Source organism: Myxocyprinus asiaticus, chromosome 50 (genome assembly GCF_019703515.2).
Source record: "Myxocyprinus asiaticus isolate MX2 ecotype Aquarium Trade chromosome 50, UBuf_Myxa_2, whole genome shotgun sequence".
Taxonomy (NCBI): Eukaryota; Metazoa; Chordata; class Actinopteri; order Cypriniformes; family Catostomidae; genus Myxocyprinus; species Myxocyprinus asiaticus.
Window position 1 is genome coordinate 11,647,124 of NC_059393.1, and position 27,617 is coordinate 11,674,740.

Below are 27,617 nucleotides of genomic sequence, written 5' to 3' on the forward strand. Positions count from 1 at the left end.
AACCATCTTAAGACAAATGTTTTAGTGAAACATCTTAAGTGCCTAAAACTTTTGCGCAGTACTGTATTTGTCAGATGGGTTACTGCACCACCGAATTCCGCCCCAGTGCTTTCACAATACGACTAGTCGAATGCTTCTGTCCACTGTCCTAGCTCCTTGCTAATACATCAAGAAACACTCAAGCCACCCCGTTTAGCATCAGTGATGTTTTTTTTGTTTTTTTTTATCTACTTTTTCTCCCCAATTTGGAATGCCCAATTCCCATTACTTAGTAGGTCCTTGTGGTGGCACAGTTACTCACCTCAATCCGGGTGGTGGAGGACAAGTCCTAGTTGCTTCCGCTTCTGAGACCGTCAATCCGCGCTCATGCTACTCTTCGCCATCCACGTACAACTTACCACGCACCTCATTGAGATCGAGAACCACTAACCGCGACCACAAGGAAGTTACCCCATGTGACTCTACCCTCCCTAGCAACCGGGACAATTTGGTTGCTTAGGAGACCTGGTTAGAGTCACTCAGCACGCCCTGGATTCGAACTTGTGACTCCAGGTGTGGTAATCAGTGTCAATACTCGCTGAGCTACCCAGGCACCCTTGCATCAGTTATGTTTAACAAGTTAAGATAAGGTCAATGTCTGGCCCAAAAATTTTCTGGGCCCTGTGATTTGCTCCAAGGACCATATGTCAGGGAGTAATAGTGATTTTTTTCTAGCATAATGAGCTTGCATAGCACGAAGAGCCACAGAGGGAAAACAGATACTGAAAGTCTCTCTTACAGCACAGTTACTTCTAGAAAGGCAGACAGCAAAGAGATCTACAGTTGGTGAGAGCTTGAAAGGGCACATGCTCTGAAGCTGCCACATGCCTCACATTAATGAATTAAAGATGAAAAAGGAGCCCATCTCTCTCTCTCTCAGTCTCTCTTACTCACGCTCGCTCATTTTTTCTAAAGGCATATTTTCTTAATTGGACCTTTTACAACCAGCAAGGGCTCCTCTCGTCTGCTTTCATTTTATCTGAGGTCTGTTCAGACTGACTGCACCAGCAGTGAAGACCAATCTAATTCAAGCATTTGTGTGGAAGTACAGTAATTCTGTGATCACTGTAATGCTATCAAAGGTGAGAGTCACATTCCCACATAGCAATTTTTGTCTGGCCCAGCTCCAGTTCACGTAATCTGTTTTCCCTCAGCCCACATACAACAATGAATGACGGCCCTGCAGTGGCCCAGATCTGGATTTTCAGACAAGGGCCATACATGGGCCATGACTGGCCCAAATCTCAGCTGATCAGTAGCCCATAACTGGCCCTGCACTGGGCCAGAACATGTATAATATCAGTACCAAATCTCAGCCGTATGTATACCAGCCTTATGTTATCAACACCAGCATTTAACCAGAAACCTCATAACTGAGCCACACCCAAGCCTCATCAAACCCAATTTCTGCACAGAATCTCTTCTCAGCCATAATATCCCCAAATCATATACATGTAGAATAAACCACAAAACAATTATTGCATGAAAATGTTTTATTTTTGTATATACACTACCGGTCAAAAATTTTGAAACACTTGACTGAAATGTTTCTCATGATCTTAAAAATCTTTTGATCTGAAGGCGTATGCTTAAATGTTTGAAATTAGTTTTGTAGACAAAAATATAATTGTGCCAACATATTAACTCCTTCAATACTGTTAAAAAGCATCCCAGGGTGATACCTCAAGAAGTTGGTTGAGAAAATGTCAACAGTACATGTCTGTAAATTCTAGGCAAAGGGTGACTACTTTGAAGATGCTAAAATATAGCACAGTTTTGGTTTATTTTGGATTTTGTTTAGTCACAACATAATTCCCATAGTTCCATTTATGTTATTCCATAGTTTTGATGACTTTACTATTATTCTAAAATGTGAAGAAAAAATTAATTTGTATATATATATATATATATATATATATATATATAAATTAGGTCCTTTTGACAAATTACAATTTTGTACATTTTTTTACAGTGCACATACAACACTTCCAATGAACTAAAAGTACAATAAAATAAACTAAATTGAACTAAAATAAATACAATTAACAATTAAAATGCAATTAATTCAATTTTTTCCAATTATCACAGTTATACATTTTGTAGAGGGGACAAAAGGAAGGCCTTGCATTAATGCAATATGCATGCATATTCTAAACAAATTAAATGGATCAAACAACAGATAAAAAACAACACATTTGTATGATCACAATAGTTATTTTATTGCACTACCCTAATAGCTGCATTTGTTTTTCTCTCTCTGTGTATGTGTGTGTGAGAGAGCGAGAGAGAGAGAGCCTAGTCAGAATTGTCCTAAACAAGTGAGTTAAGAGTGTCCTGCCCTTCTTTTCTCCTCAACCTCTTTCTCCTTCCTCAGTCTCTTTCAGGGGCAAACTGAAGCCATCTCTGTACATTAACTTCAGTCTCCTGGTCGGTGGGGTTGCATGTCAGGTGATTTTTTAACTCACAGCAGCTAAGGACACAAAATTAAAAAAGAAATATATACAAATCATTAAAACACAGGCATTGCTAAATACTACTTAGGAGTGCCTCAGCAGGGTCGAGTGCAGGACGAGCAAAGATCAGGATCTGCTGACCGACTGAACAAGAGAAGACGGCATGTCGTTCTTTTAGTTCGGCAATCTTGTTTAACAAGAGAAAGGGGCTGGATAAATTATGAGTAAAAGTAACTTATAACATTACAATGACATCAGGATGTAATTGAAACTTATAATAATTTTTGGGCAAATATTGTTGTCTTTTTTGTATAGCTTGACAGTCATGCACAGCAGTTCACAAAATGAAAGATATGCTTTGTTGTGATTTGTGGGGAAAACTTTTAATGCTTAAACACTGCTAAATTATCTTGGTAGATTTGTAGACAGGCAAATATAGATAAAATATAATTACACTTGTTTCGGTCATGAACAACTCGTTAAATGTTGTCAATGGTTTAAATGCATAGTTGGTTAGAAAAATGAAAATTCTCACATCATTTACTCACCCTAATGCCATCCCAGATGTGTGTGACTTTCTTCTGCTGAACACAAATGAAGGTTTTTGGAAGAATATTTAATCTCTGTAGGTCCATACAATGTAAGTGGATGGTGACCAGATCTCTGAAGGTCCAAAAAGTACATAAAGGCAGCATAAAAGTAATCCATATGACTCCAGTGGTTAAATCCATGTTTTCAGAAGCGATATGATAGGTGTGGGTGAGAAACAGATCAAAATGTAAGTTCTTTTTTACAATAAATCTCCACCTTTGACCAGCCCCGACCTGTATTTGGCTGAATGTGTGGAAGTCACTTCCACACAGAATGTGAAAGTGTAGATTTACAGTAAAAATTGACATAAATATTGATCTGTTTCTCACCCTCACATATCATATCGCTTCTGAAGACATGGATTTAACAACTGGAGTCATATAGATTACTTTTATGATGCCATTATGTCCTTTTTGGACCTTCAAGGTTCTCATCATCATTCACTTGCATTGTATGGACATACAGAAAGACATACACATCTGGGATGACATGAGGGTGAGTAAATGATGAGAGAATTTTCATTTTGGGTAACCATTCCCTTAAAGACTCTTTTTACAAAAACAGTCACATAACGAATCAGTGAATCAATGTTTTTGGTGAACAAATTCAAAAGAATAGAGTTGCGAGTTAATGACAGACAAATCGACATTATCTGAAGTTAATTCACACTAATAAATATATATGACTGGACTTGTTTGCAGAAAACAAAACAAAGAATATCAGAACATTTTACAGGTTGAATAAATTATTAATTGCAAATTAACAAATTCTTACGTTTTCCTTGGTTTTGCCAAGATGTTCTTCTCAGTGGTGACAGCCCCTTGAGAGTTAGGAAGAGATGAGTGAAAAATCTGCTGTCCACTAGGCAGTTCTTTTGGTCCACACACAAACAAGAGAGAGAGAGAGAGAGAGAGAGAGAGAGAAATTTATTTGACAGTTTATAAACTGATTATAGAAAAACAAACTTATAGCAACTGAAACTTACGCTTTTCTTAGCTTTGGTATCTTCTTAATGAAGAAATCACCTTGGAAGTCAGGAACCAATGTGTGTTAAATCATTGGTAATTAGAATACAGTTACATTCAAAAAGTATTTTGATTACTGAAGAGATTACTTTGCATTTTATTGTCATTTGTTTCATTTAATATTTAGTTCTTTCAGATGGAAAACATTTATACATATAAATGATGCGATCCAAAGTGCATTTGAACAGCAGTGAAACACTTTCTTATGATGTGTTACATTCATACGAGCAGACAGAGAAGTAAGTTTGAAGTAAGTTTGGAGCAGAAGAAATAGAAATAAACCTTGTGTAAATTGTCAGCTTTACACTAAGCTAAAATACAATTTCTTGCCATTTTACATGCACATGTTACCAGGCATGATCATATTTTTTTATCAAGAAAATTCACGTTGGATCATAATTTCTTTTTTTCTAGTAAGACCTTTGATATTAGGGCAAAAATCATATTCTTGATAATAATTTTTTTATTGTTTTCCTGTAAAAATATCTAAAAATCCTTAAAACAAGATCAATTTGATTTATCTTGTTTTAGAAACAACACTGCATAAGATATTTAGGTTTTTCAGAGAATGTATTTTTAACGTGTATTTTGTCTTACTGTACTTGGCAGAGTTTTTATAGTCAAAACAAGTGAAAAAATCTACCAGTGTTGAAGAAGTAATCCAAAGTATTTAGAATACGTTACTGACCTTGAGTAATCTAATGAAATATGTTACAAATTACATTTTACAGCATGTATTCTGTAATCTGTAGTGGAATATATTTCAAAAGTAACCCTCCCAACCCTGGTGATCTGTATACAGAGAGAGAGAGAGAGAGATAAGCAAATATAATATCAATGTTTTTATATTGTTTATAGAAAATTTAACCCAGAAAAGCTACTGAAATTTACATTTTAATTTGATTAGCTTTTGAGAAGTTATTTTCGACTTCATCTTCCCCAGGGAATAGGATGTTCTTTGGTCTAATGAAGCACTTTATTAAATTTTGGTTGGATATCATAACATTTCTTCTTTTTTGACTTCTAGTGGAGAATTCTCTGTCCCGGGGTCTGTGTGTTCAACATCTTCTGGTAGCTTTAACCTTGCTTCATAGTAATTATCTACAAAAAATAAATAAAAACAAAATAAAAATAAAAATGACAGTCCCCATTCAGTTCATTGTTTTGCACAAGCAACATTTCAGATTCATTAACTTGACTGAACTCTGACATAACATTTGAAATTATACAGTATGTCCTCATGATATGTCAAAGTAAAATATTATTCTACATGTGTGGGACATGACATGTTTGCTAATGAATACACAGATACTATATCACTTGATTCGCTCAACATAAACAGAATCTACAAGATTGCTCTAACCTGATGTGAATATTCTAGCATGGTGTGGGATCCATCCTTCTCCAGTTTCTTTGTTATTTAAAAAAAAAAAAAAAAAAAAAATATATATATATATATATATATATATATATATATATATATATATTTAGAAACATGGGTCATGCAGGTGGCTTACGAAAGACAAAACAATGAACTGTCTTGATTATTTTATTATCAATTATTCGAAGCACATTAAAATGTTTATTTCTAAGAAGAATTAAATCTAGGGATCCATTTGTTTGTTTTTTTTTTGTAAAAAAAATATATGTAACTTTTCAAATGTGGCCCATGATCACAGGCCTGACCTGGGACACACACCTCGCACCAGCATTCGGCCCCTATGTTGTTTGCCGTCAAGTATGCAGTGCTATCATTGCCACACTTGGCCTATCTTTGGCTGACAGGACGCATGCCATTGCCGACATGAGGCATCAGTGCCAGCTCGAGGCCACATTCGGGCCAAGATCACCTGCTATGTGGGATGCCCTTAGAGAGGTTCTCAAAAATAATCTATAAGAATAAATTATTCTTTGGAAATGTGAGGTAGACACCCTTTTTCTTTTGAATTGTAAAATTTTTTAAATGTCAAATTTTAAGCCTCTTTCACCGTGCAGACAAACAAAACCTTTGAATCTGCAGAAATTCCCTTTCGAAATTACTATAAGTACCATGCGAACACGAAGCATGTTTGAAATGCTGTTGATATTTCAATGTTGCTAGACATGATTTACACAAGACATGTTCCTGAATCAACATCCTCTGTTTGTTGTTCCTGTTTATTGTTCCCCTCTGACTTAAGGGGTGGGGTGAAGGTGAGGGCTAGAGCTATGATCGGTTGCAACAAATATTAAAGGGGTATTCACATCAAAATGAAAACTTTATTGTAATTTACTCACTGTCATGCTGTTCCAGACCTTGACTAACTTTCTTCTGCGGTATAAGGAGATTTTAGGCAGAATGACAGACTAAGTTACCATTCACTTTCATTGTATGGAAAAAATGCAATGAAAGCAAATGTTGATTGAGGCTGTCAATCTGTCTAATATCTCCTTTGGGAAGAAACAAAGAGATACAGTATGAGGGTGAGTAAATGTTGACAGTTTTATTTATTTTTGGGGGGTGAACAAACTCCTGCAGCTCAAGGATGCAATTCACTGGTTTTTTTTTTTTTTAAATGCATGTTCAATATATTCTCTTTTCAACAAAGGGAACATGAAGATGTTTGAAGTAAGCTCGAGGGCTTTAATCATGAATACATGCATGTGTGCAGCTTTACACGTCATGCCCCAGAAGCCATTGCTTGGCACTTTAATAAATACTGAAATAGCCTGAGACTCTGTAATGTTATCTAGAGATTCAAGAGTTTTTTGGGGCATCCACCCACAGTACACCATTAACTCCATAACACCATAAACTCCAAGTATGATGTGTTTGCTTGGCAAAAATGAACTCTAAAGGCCTTTAGTTTTACCATTGACTGTTATTTCTTGATGATGTGATTGCTCCAGATCATTCGATAACCAACCCAACCTGATTCGTATGCAACCTGGTCATATGGAAATTACGGCAAAAATTATATCACATGGTTCATTACTCATATTGTGGCAGTTCCGAGGTGAAATGTCCACTGTATGGAACTGAAAGAGAGTTACATTGCCCCCCAAAAGATGAGGTTTTTAAGGTTTATGGTCTATCGAGTTTTAAATCAACAAAACGTACCTCCTCAAACTAAACCTTAAACCTAACCGACAGAGTCATAAAAAGCAAATGTGACCTGAAAACGTGATTGTTCAATTAAAAGAATAGTTCACGCAAAAATGTAAATTCTCTCATCAATTACTCACCCTCATACCATCCCAGAAGTGTATGACTTTCTTTCATCTGCTAAACACAAACAAAGATTTTTAGAAGAATATATCAGCTCTGGAGGTCCATACAATGCAAGTGAATGGGTGCCAAAATTTTGAAGCTGCAAAATAAAAGTAACATAAAAGGGCAACATAAAAGTACTCCAGACGACTCTGGTGGTTAAATCCATATGTTCAGAAGCGATAAGATACGTGTGGTGAGAAACAGATCAAATCAATCTTCACTTTCACTTTTACATTCTCCTTCTTATGTTTTTGGTGATTCACATTCTTCATGCATATCGTCCCCCTACTGAGCAGGGAGGAGAATTTATTATAAAAACTGACTTACATATTGATCTGTTTCTCACCCACAGCTATCATATCGTGTCTGAACACATGGATTTAACCACTAGAGTCATATGGATTACTTTTATGCTCCCTTTATGTGGATTTTGGAGCTTCAAAATTTTGTCACACTTTCACTTGCATTGTGTGGACCTACAACTGTGTCATTTTGTGGCATTTCTGTGACACTTTTAGCTCACGTGTCCACTCAAGTGCTCTTCAAGACTCAAACCCCGATATCAGTTAAGCTACCTCACAATATGATCACAGTTAAACAAGCTTATAAATGTGGTTGGCTATGTAATGCAAATGTTTCAATATATCACCATACAAGTAATGCACTATTGTAAAGTGTTTAGATGTGATAAGATTGCATTGTGTGAGAAACAGGGTGAAAAGTAAGTGTTTATGAACTGAAAATAAGCCGTTTTACTCCTGATTTGGGTTCAAGTGAATACAAGTCATTGTTGTGGTGCCTCTAATGATCATTTCACCAGAAAACTGCCACAATACGAGTCACATAAAATAATTTTTAAAAAATGTAGGTAAAGTAATGTGATTTTATGAGACCAGGTTGTTCCTATGGGGAAATGGGAAACATTTAAAAGGCATGCTACTGTATTCTAAAGCCTCACTCATATAGCGGGGTTAGTGTCAGGGCACATGAAAGAACATTTAATGGAAGGGAAATTAGATGCCTTATTATGTGCTGCTCATTACTGCGTAATTGCAATGGCTATCACAAATGGAAAGAAAAACTAAGAGCTCCATAATCATTTAAATGTTTTGGGTAGAGACAGGACATTTTGAAAAGGTTCGAATTGCTTTAAAGTAAAAAAGTTTTTGTCAATAGGAAGCTATTAATCTGAAGCCACTCAAGGTGCAGGAAGGATTTTAGTATAATTTTAGCATGTTCACTTTTTCTATTTTGATGGTTTCACGTTTCATCCATTTGCTGCTCTGACACCAACGAGCATTGATTTTCATCAAGAATTAAGCAGCTTAAAAGGTATAACTCTGTACTGCAATTCTAGCCCACTCTGGCAAGACATCTACATGTCTGTTTGCTTAAAGCCATGCCAGTCTGACTGAAGTCAATTAGACCATTTATACTGTAATGATGACCACAGGCCTTCTTTTCAAATTGTGCAGTAGGAACTCTAAGTATTAGTGTGTTGAAAATTAAGATAAATCAAGCTTAATAAGTGCTGTAAAAGTATCAATTCATGATGTTTTCCAGTTTATGATGCAATGACATTTACCAGCATTTTCATTACTTGTGGTGTCCTTAGCACTAAAGATTCAAAAGGTTCCTTCCAAAAAATGTTTGGTAAAAAAAAAGACTTGTTAGCCAATCCAATACAAAAATCACAAACTGTTCGTAAAAAAATATAGAGAATTACAGATTACGAAATTATGAAAACTGTCCAGAAAGTTTTCTATTATCAGTCAAGACGTTTCATAAATCAAATTAAATTTTGCACGGGATTGCTACCATCTATGCAATGCTGCTATCTCAAATAATGGCAGACCGAAGTCACTGGGTACATTTGGCGAATTTCCACAGCCCAGCAAATACCAATTCATGGCTGCAGAATGGGGGGCTCTTTAGTGTGTTTCCTGGGTGGAAAGTCCACACTCTTGATGATTGAAGTGTGTGTGTTGGTTCTGCCCTTCGTTCTTGCACCACTGCCCTCTCATCCGGTTTATCCTGAACCATTGCCCTTATATCCTGCCTGATAATGAACCAGTATATTTGCCTATTTTATCAGCCCCCAACAATGTCCCTCACTGTGCTCCTCAAACAGAATTATACCACTGCTGCCCAAAATACCCCCATGACATACATAGCCAATGCAGATGTAATTTACAAATATCGGAAGTTTCGATCATTTTAAATGGCAGAACTCAAAACAGGCATGTAAATAACCTTATTACTTTGACTACTGTCAAATCCTGTGCTAGCTTGTTTCCTGTGTTGTGGAGTAACTAACTAAAAAGTGGTGTTGCTTTTAAATAAGTAGCAGTAGTTCAGCTGTTTTTCAAAAACCATGTGGCTTTTCCAATAACTAGCTACTTATTCCAAATGGTAGCATTGTAGCATGACAACGCTACTTCGATGTTTTTGCCACATTGTCTTGCACACGCTTTACAGTCAAGCAAACTGAAGCAATAATCAAACACGCTCTTAAACTGTCCTCCCTCTAATGTGTAGCATTGAGAACTCAAATTCAATCCAGTAAATTTGTTTGTTCAACCAATTCACATAAATAAAGCGGTTCTTCCCCGATAGCTTCCCCAAAACTCTTGGTGATAAATTTAATTCCAGAGCAAGTCTACAGCAGACTTTAATGTTCATTGGCCCTGTCCCAACTGGAACTGAGTCTATGGCATGAAACTACACTACACATGGACTGTTGTGGAATAGTCCATTGTGGAGTTGGCAAAAGGGCTCATTGAGTGTGCATAGCAGCTGCAAATGGGGCGCTTGTGAGCATGCTTTCAAATCATAAAATGACAAATAGGATAACCTACAGTCTCATGGACTTCAGATATGTGTGAGCAAAGGCCATGACATCAAGTGTACTATATATTTGGGAAAGGGACACTGTTTTAATGCAATTTTTGCTGTATATTGGGATACTGATCAAGGTGAAGTTACTAGAGGAACAAAACATATTTACACACACACACACAAAAAAATAAATAACAAGGTAACACTTTATTTTGATGGTCCCAAGTAGATATTTAACTGACTATAAGTGACTTATCAACTGGCTTGCTATAGCTAGTAAACAGTGTTTCAACAAACATTCAGTAGACTTTCAGTAGCCTGTATATAGATCTCTATTAATGACCTACTTACATTATTGTTGAGAACATCAGTTCATTAAAAGGTCATTAATAAAGATCTATATTCAGGCTACTGAAAGTGTACTGAATGTTTGTTGAAACACTGTTTACTAGCTATAGCAAGTCAGTCGATAAGCTGTTATTTTGCTGCTGTTATACAGGCTATTGAAAGTCTACTGAATGTTTGTTGAAACACTGTTTACTAGCTATAGAAAGCCAGTTGATAAGTCACTTATAGTCAGTTAAATGTCTATTTGGGACCATCAAAATAAAGTGTTACAAATAACAATTACTACTAATAAAAATAAAATTAATGACTTTTTTAACCAAATATAATGCCCATTGATCAGACAAAAAGATCGCCCCGTCCCAAACTAATGAAATTAGTTGTGTTAATGTTGATATGTCTGGCTAAACTGAACCAACATATCAACAAATGGAGCAATGTGCAGTAGTAGGGATGGCGATACCACTTATTTTCTTTTCGATCTGATACCAAGTTCTATCAAGGCCAATATTGCTGATATCGATACCAATGCCTCTATTTAATGTATTTATACACCACTTTTAAATGAAGTAGTATGTGGCAATGTTATGTCAAAGACAAATAGTGACTCAATATATCTGTGAAAGTTTGTGTATTTTAGGGTGGAACTGAAATGGGATTATAGAAGTCAGTGACTACCATACAAGTTTAAAATTCTCCTACACCCCTTAAATAAACATGACAATGTCACAAACAGCTATCATGCAAATACTATAATGCCATTATTATGCACTACAACTCCAGCTTTACAGAAACAGCATAAATCTCATTTAACCTTGGATAAAGCTCTGAAATAAAATATGAAACATAAAGAATGTTTCAGATCCTCAAGAACCCAGTCTACTAACTGACAGCTGGTAGATGACAAACCGCATTTGTTTAAGTGTGCCAAACATGGATGTTTGCCACAGGATTCCCTTGAGGATCTGAAGATATACACATCATAAACGTGACACAGTTGTGCCTTTGGGAAAATGGGGCGAGTGGGTTTTACTATGCAACGCATGCTCAAATTGAGCAAGACATGGGCTCTGTAAGCTCACGGATGTGCATTATCAGGGATTTAATGCTATTGCACCACACTTAATGGCACAGCTGAGGATTTCCTAATAAGTGCCATGGCAACCTATCCATTAAGACAAGATGAAAATGACCTCCTTTTCATAGAAATGCTACAGAAGTAAAGACAGTGCAGAATGTGACTGTAAATGGGTGCATTATGACATAAAGCAGTTAGATAAGGCCACATCTAACAAATATTTGTCCCAGAAATGCTTTGAATTTGCTTATTAAATATATGCAGAACAAATTAATAAAAGTAAAGCCTTCATATGTTCACACTGACATACAGCATGTCTTTAGAGTTTATTTTTTGATGGACAGTAAAATGTAGACAGCAGCTCATATGCAGACCAGATGGCTGACAAATGTCCTGGCTGGAAGGGATGTTCTACATAATTTAATAATCCTCTGTGCTGTTTTAGAACTGAGAGACACTGTTGGAGCTTATTGTAGCAGGATGGCAGTTATAACAAAATTAAGGATTGAGGGAACAAAAAAAGAAAAGTTGGATGAAGGACTGGAATTGGCCTTGAAAGAGAACAAGTTTTTAATTGGCCATTAAGTTTCCAAAAGCTTCATTAGATTTCTTGCTTCACAATTTGCAAGTATGAAAGCATTAAGACAGATGTTTTAATATGTCTTCTCATTGAAACTTACAGGGGTTAGTTCGCTCAAAAATGGAAATTCTCTCATTTACTTATTTTGTTCCAAATTTGACTTTTACTTCTGTGGAACACACAAGGAGAAATGTCGACACTGCTCTTTTTTTCCATACAATGAAAGTGAATGTGGACGAAGAATTTTAGTTCCTAAAATTCTGCAAAACATCTCCATTTCTGTTCCAAGCAAGAAAGTTGTACAGGTTTGGACCAACAATAATAGGTTTAGGGGTAGAGATTGGAAATAGAAAATATCATTAGCCTGATATGAAATCAATGGAAGTCAATAAGAGATCAATAATATAATCAAACAAACATGTGTGTATGTGTGGGTGCATGTGTTTTCTGCATTGTGGATGATTTATTGTCTCACCCCTTCATTTATGTGTGGTTGTGTTTTGCATTGTGTCTGATTTATTGATTTTTATTTGACAAATAATAATAAAAAATAAAAAAAATCTCTATTTAATTTTTTTCCCATTCATTTCCTATAGCGGGTAAATTTTTACCCGAAACACCAAGCACCAAACAAGTGTAATTTTTTTTTTTTTTTTTACGACCACATAGACTTATCGAATCAAGACCAGATTTTTTTTCTTTTGTGTGTGTTTAGATAGCTTGTGGAGGAAAAGTTACAAAAGTCTTGTACCACTCAGATGAAGGATACCATTTTATTTAAAGAAACAAAATCAAAATGGGTCAAAAATGACCCGAACACCACATGAGGATTAAATGTTATAATAAAAATGTTGGTACATATTGTTGTTTATTATTGTCATTCTGGGTGTCTCAGGAATCGTTGGATCTAAGTGCAGCTTTATTGAAGTAAAAAACAAGTATCCAAGACATGAGAACCACAATAAAACAGGAATCAAAACTCAAACACAACATCCAGACAAGGACAAGGACAGTGCTAAAATACACAAGGGCTAATGGGTTAGTCAGACTTATTAACAAGACACACCTGGAAACAATCAAGGGAATTGGAAACCGAAGACATGAAACAAGAGCTTTCAAAATACAAGACATGAACCACTGACAAAATATGACATACTTTAAAACAAAAGGCACAAAAACCCACCAAACTCATTACAAGTACTGTAGGCTTTTGTTATATAGGTGCAAATTAAATATATATATATATATATATATATTTATAGATGACTTTGCAATTTATTAAAAAGAACTGAAATATCACATTGACATAAGTATTCAGACCCTTAACTCAGTACTTATTTGAAGGACATTTGGCAGCGATTACAGCCTCTTTTAGTGTATGATGCGTCAAGCTTTGCACACCTGGACTTCGGGATTTTATGCCATTCCTCTCTGCAGATCCTCTCAAGCTCTATCAGATTTGATGGGGACAATCAGTGGGCAGCCATTTTCAGGTCTCTTCAGAGATGTTCGATTGGGTTCAAGTCTGGGCTCTGGCTGGGCCACTCAAGGACATTCACAGAGTTGTCCCTAAGCCACTCTTGCATTGTCTTGGCTGTGTGCTTAGGGTCATTGTCCTGTTGGAAGGTGAACCTTCAACCCAGTCTGAGGTCCTGAGCTCTGCAGGGGGGATGCGGGGGGGGGGCTCTGTAGCACCCCCTTCAAAATGGGCGTGTAAGACAGCCTCTGTAGCACCCCCATTTTCACCTACAGTCACCAAAATCGGTACATATATAGTTCTCACCAAGCTGGAGAACTTTCATACTCACAGTCATTAGCTCCACCCAATAGAAAGTCGGCATTTTGGATTTTCTGAAAATCGCAAGCCCTGAACTTTTAAATACTCCTAGGGGATTCATGTGACAGGCACCAAATTTGACTATTTTGGGTCACGGTCGTAGCACCACCACCTAGCAGCAGGAAGTGTGGCTCTTACAACAGACTTTAAAATAGTTATTTTATATTTACTCAAATTGCTTAAAATGTTTTTTGCCTGGTGTTGACACCAGCATCCAATACACAACACTCTACATTTTAAAAGTACCATTGCTAGTGGAATTAAATAAAGTAATAAAAATTAAACATTTTAAATAACGTGGCAAAATATTTTAAAAACAAGACAAGAGGAGGTTCTACATTGAAGTTAAATTACACTGCAAGCGCAATCACACATTGAAAAGATGTAGAGATAGAAAAACTCCTTTCCTCTGCCAGTAATGACTGTTTTATCACTGATAAAAGGCTCCAATCTTTAAAGGCTTCCTGTGAAGATGTCTTGTGTGCAGCACTCTGGCATTTAATCCATATTTAAAGCATCAAAATTTATACTTTGACACTAATTGCTCGAGTGTTGGCTGCGGTATTGAGCAGGCACAGGTTTATTTATAGGGAAACATATACATTAAGTTATTTGAGAAACTGTCAATTGAGAGAAATCTGGCTTTTGGAAGTCACATTACTTGTAAAAGTTCAGAGCCATGGCTTAGTGGTTAGCGGAGTGTGCTGTGATACTTTTTGGGCAATGCTAGTTAAAAGCTGGCTCATGACATTTTCTAAACCCGATCTCCTTTTTCAAAGTGCCAAAATCCTGATAACTGTATGCAATTCTGTTGCAAAATGTTGATATAATTCTACGATATAGCATCACATGTATCCTTTGCAATAAAGGCAATAAAAAAAATGCAAGTCGAAAAAAAGAATCGAAAAAATGGCAGACGAAGCATGAGAAATGTTGATTGTTAATATATGTCATTTAGCATTCATTGAATCTGAAAAGGAATCAATTATAATGATTTAATTTGATTGAAAATGAACATTTTATCCAATATTTGCATTTGGTGTTGTGTGTCGTTGTTATGCTTGTTAGAGTATGTTGTTAGCTTAGCAACATGCTAACAAAATACTTTATTCAAATCAATTGTGAGTCAGTCTCTTGGGCTCTTTTTGTATGATGCACAGAGCTGCAGGTAACTAAAAGGTTTTGTTTCAGTTAGGATGTTGCCTTAAATGAATAGTTCACCCAAAAATGAAAATTTGCTGATAATTTACTCACCCTCAGGCCATCCAAGATGTATCTGAGTTTCTTTCTTCATCAAAACAGAATTTAAGATTTTTAGGATTTCATTTCAGGCCTCCTCCTCTAAACAATGCAAGTGAATGTCCATTTTTTTGACGGTCCAAAATTCATATTTAGGGTGCATCAAAATAATCCACATGACTCCAGTCGACAAATAAAGCTTTTCTGAACCCAAACGATTGATTGTTTTGAGAAACAAAACAATACTTATATACTTTTTAACTACAAATATTCGCTTCTGTACATCTCTGTGATGTGCGCTCATGAGAGGGATGACATAAGCTCATTGGTAAGGTCACGCGTCACGTGGAGGAGGAGGCAGGAAGCGTGTCATTGTTTACAAGAGAAGGAGCACTGTACAACATTTTAACTGTCTTTGCTGTAGATTTGTATTTGTATAAGTGTATTGTTCAAAATGGATGTTTGGCATGATCCTGGAAACTTCAACCTTCAGAAACCCCAAAGAAAATGCATGCCGGGAAAAATATTAACTGTTCATCGATTGCCTATACATGATCATGAGTGACTGAAGCTCTGGCTTATCGTGCTGAATCTGGATATCAGTACACCCCTACGTTCTCTCAAATATTGGAGGGTGTGCAGTGAATATTTTACCCCTGAGGATTTTAGACCATCAAAAGAAACAAAGGGTCGATATCTGAATTCATTGGCTGTGCCCGTGCTGTTTTTCCAGTAAACTCCGGTATGTGTGAAAACTTTGTCATTGTCAAGCCTCCCTCGGGCTCTGCACCTCCCTCAGCGCTCTGCTCCTCATCACCCGATTTCTAATTCACTGCACCTGCACTCAATACACTCGCTCACCACTGCCTACATAAATAACTCACCTTCACGGCACTTCACTGTCAAGTCTCACACAAAGGACTTGCAGTGTTTATTTACCTGTCTGTATTTGCGCTTGATCTTCATCGATATCTGTTTAGTGCTTACCCTGCTGTTTTGCCTGTTACCTATTCTTCAGTTTTGTGGACATCAACCTTGTGAATCCCTCTTCAGTTTGTGAAGCTTCTCTTCTGTGTGATATCACCTGTACCACTGATCTCACTGTGTAAACCCTGTAAATCCTGTGAATCTCAGTAAACGCTCTCGTACTTGATTTCACTAACTACAACTTGTGTGGCTTGAATTCCTGACAGTCATATAGCCTATATATTTCTACTAAAATAAAGCACAAGTAGATAATGCAACGGCATTGCTTCAAAATAAAGGATGGTTATTTACTGCAGTAATTTTAGATTTTGTTGTTTTGAAATGGTTTAGGACTGTTTTGGATTTGTGAACGGCGCTTCCTGCCTCCTCCTCCACATGATGCGTGACCTTACCAACGAGCTTACGTCATCCCTATCATGAGCGCGTACATTTGTAATTAAAAAGTACAAAAGTATTGTTTTGTTTCTAAAAATAATAAATCATTTGGGTTCAGAAGAACTTTACAGTATTTGTCGACTGGAGTTGTGTGGATTATTTTGATGCACCATAAATACATTGACTTGCATTGTTTACAGGAGGAGGCCTGAAATGAAATCCTAAAAATCTTAAATTCTGTTTTGATGAAGAAAGAATCTCATACATCTTGGATTTCCTGAGGGTGATTAAATTATCAGCAAATTTTAATTTTTTGGCTAACTTCGGGGGAACTTGAGGGTGCTAAGCACCCTCAAACGAAATTTAGAGCACCCTCACTTGCAGACCAGGGCAAACTACTGCCCGCAGGTCGATTTATCATGAAAGTTTTTTTTACTAGATCTTTAATTTGTCTGGCTTTTGGACCTATCGTGAATCCACAAGCTTTTAATATGCTCAGGGTTGCCAGCTAATATATGCAACACCCGAATCAGAGATTTATACTTGCACAAATTGGAAATATTTCACCTTATGTCATACTTAATTTATGCAACCTGGCAATCATACATGCGAGTGCACGCGCCTTCTCTCCGCAACAAACAACAACTTAGCACTCAATAGTGCACGGAGGGGACATGCGAGTAAAACCAAATGAGAGAGGAATATATTTATTCTTTGAGTTATTTGTAAAAAGCTGAAGTCCCTCACAACTGTATGTGAATGTTACTCTGGCAGTAATCATTTATCAGTGTCACGCAGCCTGTTTTATTCAGTTGTGTGCTAAATGGGGTGCCAAACATCATGACCCATGAGCATGTAAACAGGTTGATAATGTTCTGAGAATAAAACAAGTAAACGGGTCCACTTTGCGGCCAAAATTAAAATAAGCTTTTTGAATCTCTTTCCCGAATATTTTATTTTACTTCTAAACCAGACTCCTGAGAGTGTTAAGTTAAGCACTCAAAAAAGTGACTTGATTTTTTAAGAAAGTTGAATACTAAATCACCATTGCATTGAAGTATAGTAAAATAATCAATGAATCATTTTATTCAAACTTTTTCAGTTTTACTAACACATGATAGAAAGTATAGCAGCAAAACTTAAAGCAGTCGCAGAATGGTCCCATCAATATACACTTCAGAATACTGTACATCATTCATTGAGTGCATGTCTAGGCTTAAAAGATAAAACTATGCAGAACTTTTTAACTGTTCCATGTTCTACTTAACAGCTGATGTTGCCCCAGTACCAAAATAATTGCACACCCCTGCTCAATTGAATATGTAAGACTAATACTATAAATTGGCAAGCAGATTTTCTTTTTTTGTAATTAACATTTTTATTGATTCATATATATATGACAGTAGAAAAAAACTCAACACATATATAAAGAATCAACATTTTACATTTATATCCTACTAATACAATCCCACCCTGACCCCTAACGAACACCCCTATGGTCCCACATAACACACACACAATCCAAAAAAAAAAGAAAAAAAAAAGATATATATATATATATATATATATATATATATATATATATATATATATATATATATATATATATATAGTTACTATACGTATACACATATACATACATACACATATACACATATTTATACATATACATATACATACATACATACACATCCACATACATAAAATAATATATATATATATATATATATATATATATATATATATATATATATATACACATACATACACAAATAAATAAATAAAATAATAATAAACATACATGATTAAACTAAACTACACTCTCCAAATCCCCTCCCCGGGAGTCCTCCAAAAAAACTAAATATTTGCCCCATTTTTTAGCAAATAAGTCCCTAAACCCCAGCCTTCTACTACTGCCTCTTCAAATGCAGCTACCCTCCCCATTTCCACACACCACTCCGAAAAAGAGGGTGCTCCACTTGACTTCCAACCCCTTAAAATTACTTGCCTGCCAATCATGAGACTGGTCATAACCCAATTTTTTATATGATTATCCCCTAAATGCATTACTGCCCCATCACCCAAAATACAGAGTCTGGGACAGAGCAAAACCTGAGTGTTCAAAATATCACACAAATACCTCTGAACCCTTAACCAAAACTCCTGGATCCTAACACACCCCCAAAAGACATGGGTAGTGTCTCCAACTTCTGACTGGCATTGCCAGCAAGTGGGTGTGTCTTTAAGACCAAGCCTATATAATCTAGAGGGGGTCCAATAAAATCTATGTAAAATCTTAAATTGCATATGGCGAACTCTTGCATCTCTAGATACAGACTTGACATTTTTAAGAATCTTATTCCACACTCCATCCTTCAATACCAAATTCAAATCTTTTCCCCATACTCTCTTGAGAGAGGTCAAGGCTCCATCCCCCAGACTCTGAATTAGTAGGGAGTAATACACTGATGCTTCATGGCCTTTTCCAAAAGCAGCAATCACCTCTCCCAAAGCACCTGCCGCTTTAGGGGGGTGCGTGCCACTCCCAAAAACAGTGCAGAGTAGGTGGCGAAGCTGTAAATACTTATAAAACTGAGATCTGGGAATGCCAAAATGTTGAACCAAATTTTCAAACGGTCTCAATACTCCACCCTCATACAGGTCACCAAGTGCATTAACCCCCCTCACAATCCAATCTGACCAACAAAAAGGGGACTTATTAATACATAGTTTAGGGTTCAGCCATATGCTCGAGGCTGCGTTTAAATAAATATCCGAATTAAACACTCTGGACACTTTTGTCCATAACGAGTGCAAATGCAAAATAACGGTGTGCGACTTAACCTCTCCGGCAAGTTTGATCGAAAGGCTTTGCAGTGGCGAGATAGGGGCAAGAACTTCCTTTTCAATACAAAACCAGGGATAGGCTCTCTCAGGTGGAAGCGACCAATGAGCCAAATGTCTAAGACCGAACGCATAATAATAAAACAAAATCTTGGGTAGGCCTAACCCACCTTTGTCAATTGGCCTATGTAACTTACTGAAATTTAACCTGGGGCGCTTACCATTCCAAATGAAGGACTTCGCTATGCTATCAAATTGCTTGAAATAAGAGAGGGGGACATCTACAGGGAGAGACTGAAGCAGGTAGTTGAATTTTGTAATACAATTCATTTTAATAACATTAACCTTCCCAATCATAGATAAATGTAATGAAGCCCACCTGCCCACATCGCTCGAAAACCTTTTTATTAAAGGGTCAAAATGAACTCTAACTAAATCAGACAAATTTGCTGGGAATAAAATCCCCAAATACTTAAAAAAAAATGCCCTGTTTGGGCCACTGGAAGGCACCCATCTGGAAAGCCGTTACTAGACAGTATGCTGTCAGCACCAAAGCTTCGGATTTAGACCAGTTGAATTTGTATCCTGAGAATTTGGAAAAGGAATGAATAATTCTGTGGAGGCAAGGCATAGATCTAGTGGGGTCAGAGACAAATAATAAAATATCATCTGCGTAAAGCAGAAGCTTATGTGCCACACTTCCCGCTGTCACCCCTGGAAAATCATCCTCCTTTCTTATCGCAGCTGCTAATGGTTCCAGGGCAAGACAGAACAATAATGGGGAAAGAGGGCAACCCTGCCGGGTGACCCTATTCAGAGTAAAATAATCTGAAATTAATCCATTTGTTTGTACCGCTGCTACAGGGTGTTTATAAAGTAACTTAATCCAACCAATAAATGTACTCCCGAACCCATACATTTCCAAAATCTTAAAAAGATAATCCCATTCTACCATATCAAACGCCTATTCGGCATCAAGTGAGATGGCAGCGACAGGAGATTGTTCATTCGCCACTGACCACATGATATTGATGAGACGACTGATGTTATCAGAAGAGCTGCGGCCCCGAATAAACCCCACCTGATCTATAGGTATAAGAGATAACTTTCTTACTAACTGTCATAACTTTACTTAATCGGTTAGCGAAAATTTTTGACAATATTTTTACATCTAGTTGGATCAGGGAGATTGGACGGTAACTTTTACACTCGCTTGGATCTTTGTCCTTTTTAAGAATCAGACTGATCTGGTCTTGTGTCATGGTTGGAGGAAGTTTTCCATTCTTTAATGATTCAGTATAAACTTCTAACAAAAGTGGAGCCAGTTCTGTAGCATAGGATCTAAAAAATTCTGCTGCAAAACCATCTGGCCCCGGAGCCTTGCCTGTAGGTAGGGACTTAATTACCTCGTCAAGCTCCTCCAAGGTTATCTCAGAATCAAGAGAGTTTTTTTGCTCAATCGTCAGTTTAGGGAGTTCTAATGGTTCCACAAAGTTTCTAATATCTTCATCAGTAGACGAAGGCGTGGAACTATATAGATCAAGATAGAATTCTTTAAAGGCATTATTAATATCAATGGCCAAGGTAAATATTTCCCCACCAGCAGATTTCACTGAGGGAATGATAGAAAGAGACTCTCTCTGCTTTATATATCTAGCCAAAAGCTTCCCTGCTTTGTCACCCAACTCAAAGTATGACTGTCTTGCCCTGAATAACCAAAACTCCACTTTCCGTGACAAAATAGTATTATATCTATATTTCAATCGGGTCAATTCTCTGAGGCCATCAGCTGACATACGGCGCTTTAGCTCTGCCTCGGCACTTTTAATATTCTCTTCCAACTCCACGAGTTCTCGAGCTTTGGATTTTTTAATGAATGAGGCATGCTGTATGATCCAACCCCTAAGAAACGCTTTAAGTGCCTCCCAAGCCACGCCCACAGAGGATACTGAGGACCAGTTGGTCTCCATAAAAACATTGATTTCTGTCTTTAACATTTGTTGGAAATCAGGATTTTGCAGAAGGGATACATTAAAGCGCCAACTATATGATTTCTTTTTCTCTATATGTGGCATCACCTCTAAACTCACCAGGGCATGATCTGAGACTAAAATGTTTCCAATTGAGCAATCAACAACAGATGAAATTAGGGATTTGGATATCAAAAAAAAAAAAAATCTATTCTAGAGTAAATCTTATGGACTGATGAAAAAATGTATAGTCCCTACCAGATGGTTTCAAAATATCCAATATCCATAAGACCAAGATTATGGATCTCTAGGGGGTTTACACACTTTTGCTTCACTGTGATCAAGGACTGAGTCCATCAATAGATTAAAGTCTCCTCCCAATATTACATCATGAGGGGTGCCAGCGGCTTGCAACATCCCTTCAAGATCTATAAAAAAGCTCTGATCATCAGCATTAGGTGCGTAAATATTAGCCAAAATCAGAATTTGCCCCTGACTTTCAGCTAAAACAATAATTACTCTTCCTAATTTATCTTTAATCTGTTTGAGAAATTTGAATTGTAGATGTTTATTTATCAATATAATGACTCCCTTGCTCTTACTTGAGCCAGCACTAAAGAAAACATGTCCACCCCAAATCTTCCCAAATTTTTCAGCTTCCTGCGGGGAGAGATGTGTTTCTTGAAGAAACACTATATCATATTTCTTATGTTTAAGAAAAGAAATAACCTTCCTTCTTTTTATGGGGTGCCCCAACCCATTTACATTCCATGTGGAGAGAGATAGTACACTCATATTAACAACTGACATATTGATATAATAAAAAAAATAAACTGTGTATTAAAAACAATATTATGCAGACCACATTCCCCATTAGTGAAACAATCAACCCCCAAACATCCCCCCGAAAAAAACAAACAGAAAAAAGAAAAACGTGCGCATTAACCCCGCACACGACAGCACCAACCGGCGACAATCCCTCTAAACTCAAAAGGTCCATGAACGCCCACGAGTCCCCACGACAACTTTACCATCGGATTGCTCAATTTTGCCTCACAAATTTGTGAGGCAAAATTACATAACAGAAAATCTTTGTGAAATAAACCCAGTCAATAGGAAGAATGAATATAAAGAATGTGTAGATTCATTCACAGAACAGTTTTAAAGATGTGATCTTCCACAAAACAAATTCCAGCTGATATAAAACCGTTCAGATTCCTCGGACAGACAAACGAATCTTCAGTGAGCCGGCTGTTATGAGTTCAGCGGATGACGTAATCATTCCAATGTCTCGTAAATATACTCAACAAAACAAACCACAGCCAGCAGGAGGAATAAGCACGAAGAACGAACAGATTAATCCACAGCTGTTCCAAAGGAGTGTTATTCGGTAGAACAAGCTCCAGCCGTTAGGCGGAACCAATACAAAAAGAAACAAAACCGGCATCCCTGTTCCCCGGATGATCGAGTCAATTCACTCGGAGGCTGCATAAAAGTATATACCATGACTTACACAATCCATCAACTTTAGAAAAGACATCCTTTGTGTGAGCATGTAGATATTTTGCGGTCATCCGTAGTGTCCACTCTCAATCTGTCCGGAAACTTCAATGCAAATGTAATCTTTCATCAATGCAAAAGTTTCTTTAAGGAAAAGTTTTATTCACAAAACAAGCTCCAGCCGCTAGGCGGAGCCAACGCAAAAAACCCAAAATGTCGCCCAGCTTCCTCAAGAGTAAGTACAGCGAGTCAGGCTCACTCACATGAGAAATAGCCAATGGTTTACTCAGACATTGATTCTATAAAAGACATTGCCAGATTTGGACATGTAAATACTTTGCGACCGTTTTTCGTTTCTATTCTCAGTTTTGCTGGAAACATCAAAGCGAATGAGATATTTTTCTGATGTAAGAGTTTCTTACATTCCTTGAACTGATAGCGTTTCTCTCTTGTTGAACTCGCAAAGTCCGGGGACAAGAAAATACTATGGCTCTTCCAAGAAAGCTTCCCTTTGCTCCTCGCCTGGCGCAACACAAGATCTTTATCGGATGATCTCAGAAATCTGGCCAGATCGATCTGGGCCTTTCTCCCTCAGCAGATCTCCAAGCTGGCACTCTGTGAGCTCGCTCGATTTCCAGCTTGTGGCCTGTTATGTCGAGCAGACTCAGGAAAAACTCGTCTAGGAATTTCACCATATCTCTGCCCTCATCATGCTCAGGAATTCCAAAAATTCTGACATTACTCCTGCGGCTTCTATTCTCAAGATCTTCAAGCTTTTCAAGGAGATGTTCCAAATCAACTTTGGTCGCGGGCTGATTAGCAGTTATTTCCCTCTCTGAAGATTCCAGAAAATCAATTCGTCTCTCAACATCAGTCACTCTTGTAGCTAACTCAGAGAATTTTATTTCCATCGCCGTAATTGATCGACGTATTACAGCGAGATCCTCCAAGTCAGCAAGAATCTTCGTCAACATAACCGACATGTTGGACAACTGACGCTGGATCTGCTGTCCCGCCGCGCCATCCAAATAGAGTCCCCGGTCTGTAGGCCTGTCGGGGCTTTCATCCTGAACACGTAAGTGTCTTTTAATGTCTCCAGAGCCCGAGGATTTTGACTTCTTTGCCATTTTTTTTTTTTGCAACAAAGGGCAAATGTGTAACTGGGTGTATCAAAATTAGTTTTGAAGAGCAGAGCTCGTCGCTCACACGTCTGCACCTAGCATGGCGTCACGTGACTCGGCAAGCAGATTTTCTTGAATACCAGCAAACACACAAAAATCCTTGCATATTGTGAATGCACAAAATGCTGCATTATAAATGTGTATGATTTTGCAAATCAGTATGTCTTAATCTGCAGATGCAGAATTTTGCTGTAATTTTCAGTGACAGATCATGGGGGGGGAACCCCAGAAGCAATAAATGTTTTGTACATTAAAAAAAACAAAACATTGTTTAAGTAACATTTAAACATGATTTAATCTATTAAAAAATTTGTAATTATGATACATCTCCACTTTATACAGAGCACCCCCACTATTTTCAGAAGCACCCTCAGTGATTTTGATCTGGAACCGGGCCTGTGTGTGACAAATTTTGTCATCAACACAGTCTGCACGCAGCCCAGTTTTTATAGCCTACTGTACCTAAGTGGAGCTACACGGTAGGAATGCTCCACCGTGCATGAGACATAATGGCATGTGGAAAAATTAAGCTCACAACATACTGGAACAGAGCCATAAAAATTAGCAAAAAACAAAACCTATGTTCACTGCAAAGATTTAACAAACCTCATTTTGTCGTATAAAATCTCCTTTGAAACAAACACTGGCCCTTCCTATGTAATTCTTACACAATTCAGCCACACAATCAAGATAACACTTGAGAGTATTTCAGTCTTTACCAGAGGAGAAGAGTCCAGATTGATTTTCTTTCTGTCTTTATCCCTCCCCACAGTGTTAAGGGCAAATTAAGTTCTTCCATTTAGCCCGCAGGCGACTTGCCATGTCACAGTGTGAATCTGGCAGTCTGCTTGTGCTTTTTCATTTTGTTTATTGAACTATTATCTGGTACAGTCTCATGTGGCAGTGACAGCCTTTTAGAATCCATTTAAATATATGAAGTAATGAAGTTTATTAAAAACATTGCTCCAGCTCTAAAATCTGATTTTATGAACCTTCGCCGCTCTTTATAAAATAGACAATATATGCACACCTGTGACTGCTTATAAATTACATTTGGTAACACTTTACAATAAGGTTCCATTTGTTAAAATTAGTTAGCCATATTTTAGTAGCCATATCACAGACTTTCTCGATTTAGATTGCTGTTCAGAAACAAGATAGAAAGCCAAAGAAAAGGAAGTCAGCTGATAACCCATTCATCAAAGGTTTAATAAACAGTATATATAGTTGAAAAGATAAGTTTGCATTCCGTTTTGTCTCATAAATGTTCACACCCCTCTCATAATTTATACAAATATAAAAGATAAAATCTTTTTTTTATTTAGTACTGCTCTTCAGAATCTACATTACAGATAATTACATAAAGTATAGTTGCCCTTTTGGCCGCGCATGCCGGCAGGCTTTTCCCACCTTCCTCAAGACCTGGGGGGGAGACAAGAGGAGGGAAAAGGAGAGAGGGAAAGAGTGAGGTGGAGCGACAGTGAGAGAGAGAGAGGAGAGAGAGAAAAACATTGCTCGCCGGTTCCCAGACATGCCGTCGCCTGGTCCTCGACCACTCCTCCACCCTCTGGCAGACGTCAGCCTCTCCTCCCCGGGTAGACAGCAGCGAGTCCTCCGACCCCTGGTGGATGGAACGCCCCTCCGTTCCACTCAGACACGTGGACAAGCTTCGTACATCTCTCTCTCTCTCCTCTGCTGCTGTGTCCTCTCCTTAAATACTCCCGCCTCCCCTCGCTCAGGTCAGGTGAACTCAGGTCAATGATTTCTCCGGCCTGTGACCTACACCCCCCCCCCCCCAATTTCTGGGGAGGGAGCATCGACGGGTCACACTGGTCTCCGGAGCCGACCTGTGTGTGCCTGGGATGGGGAACAGGGTGAAAGAGAGGAGAAAGGGAAGAGGGGGTGGGAATAACAAAAGGGAGAGAGAAAGCAGAGAGGGGAGTGAGAGAGGAGCTCTCCGGCCCCAGATACGCTGTCGAGTGGTCCTCGGCCCGCTGTCCTGCTTCCGTCCGTGACGCCGGGTGATGGCACTGGACCCCATAGCCGTTCCTTCCGGTTGCTGGTTGACGTGGGGCTCCAGCGCCACCGGATTGAACACTACCTCGGCATTGCAACCCCCAGTCAGCGGCGAGGACTCCTTGGATGGCGCATCCTTCCTCCTTCCTGGGTTTCGGCACCAATGTAACACATAAAGATGGGAAAGGAGGAAGCTGGGACAGGCTTGACAAACACATAGACATTTAATAACAATTTTCAGCATCCAAAGAAACAAAAACACACACTGCTGTTCAGCCAGCTGCGTCAAATCCTAAAGACATTCAGACACGCGGACAAGCTTCGTATCTCTCTTTCTCCTCTGCTGCTGTCTCCTCTCCTTAAATACTCCCGCCACCCCTCGCTGGAACGCGACATTTGCCACTTATCTTCCTAGCCTCGCTCTGCCCAGATGCCACTCAGCTCCGCCCTGCTCACCACAACAGAACATTCTCGAATGGTTATTTTAAATTTGATTCTTATATCTGTAACCTAACCTTCCCAGAATGCTGCAGGGAGATTTTTGTATAACAACCATAAGAACTTACACAGAATGTTATCTAATGGTTATTTTTAGATTAATTTTGTTCACATATTTCTTCAATTTTCATGATTGATTATTTGATTATTTTTCATAATCGTTACCCTGAGGCTATTGATAGACAACAATGACTGACATTAGTGCAGTACACTATTTAATTAAATGTAGAAATGAATATTACGAACTATGAGATTTGAGTGCATAATAGTAAGCAGATGAACTTTATAAAGTAAATTTAGAAGAAAAAAAAAGAAGTCCTTTTCTCTCTTTATCTGTTTCTTCTGCTCTAGCTTCTGCACTAGCTCTTGGAACTTGGCTGGCAGTGCAATTGTCACACCCTCATTGGTCTCCCCATCTTTAGCCATCATCTGCTACTCACTCGCTCTCTAATCAGACACCTGTTCCCAATTACCTCATCATCAAGGACTCTACATAAACTCACCTCATTCAGTCTGGAATGAGTCTCATTTCAGATTACCTTCTCTCATTACACTGCTAATATCCCCTATATGGCAGTAGTTGTTTTTCTTTGTGTTTGCAGTTGGCTATTATTCTTCATTGTTTTGCCTTTATATAGTGCTTTTTTTTCTTTTTTTTTAAGTTTTGTATATTGTTTTTGTCATTAAACGCACTGCATTTGGGTTCACTCTGACTCCTGTCTTAGTCCTCCTTCCATTCAAAGCGTGACAGCGTTACTGCAGATATAGTTGGCTTATGACAAATTGCTTGTTATGCTTGTGCACCCCTTTGAATATGTGTATTTTGAATGCAAAAAATAATAATTGTCTTTCATAATTAATTTGCATGATTATTGTTGGTTATGTGTTTGGATGATTTCTGTCACAGTGATTTATACATTCACATTTCTAAATTTGGTCAGTCCAATTGAGTTGCACATAATGCCAAT

The 27,617-nt window shown here is 37.8% G+C and overlaps 1 long non-coding RNA gene across 3 annotated transcripts in view; it reads right to left on the reverse strand.

The window, feature by feature from the left end:
- Positions 1-1,526: 1,526 nt before the first annotated feature.
- The window catches only part of LOC127438639 (uncharacterized), a 57,023-nt gene continuing 30,932 nt past the window's right edge, over positions 1,527-27,617 (reverse strand). Inside the window, exons 1-6 of one of the 3 annotated variants that reach the window (XR_007896780.1) lie at positions 5,472-5,530; positions 5,000-5,209; positions 4,797-4,900; positions 4,069-4,108; positions 3,858-3,954; positions 1,527-2,509 (exon numbers count right to left, since the gene is read on the reverse strand). This is a non-coding gene — a long non-coding RNA (uncharacterized LOC127438639). Of the gene's footprint in view, positions 2,510-3,857; positions 3,955-4,068; positions 4,109-4,796; positions 4,901-4,999; positions 5,531-27,617 lie in introns of those variants that run through there. The other 2 variants (XR_007896779.1, XR_007896778.1) reach the window with 2 other exon arrangements.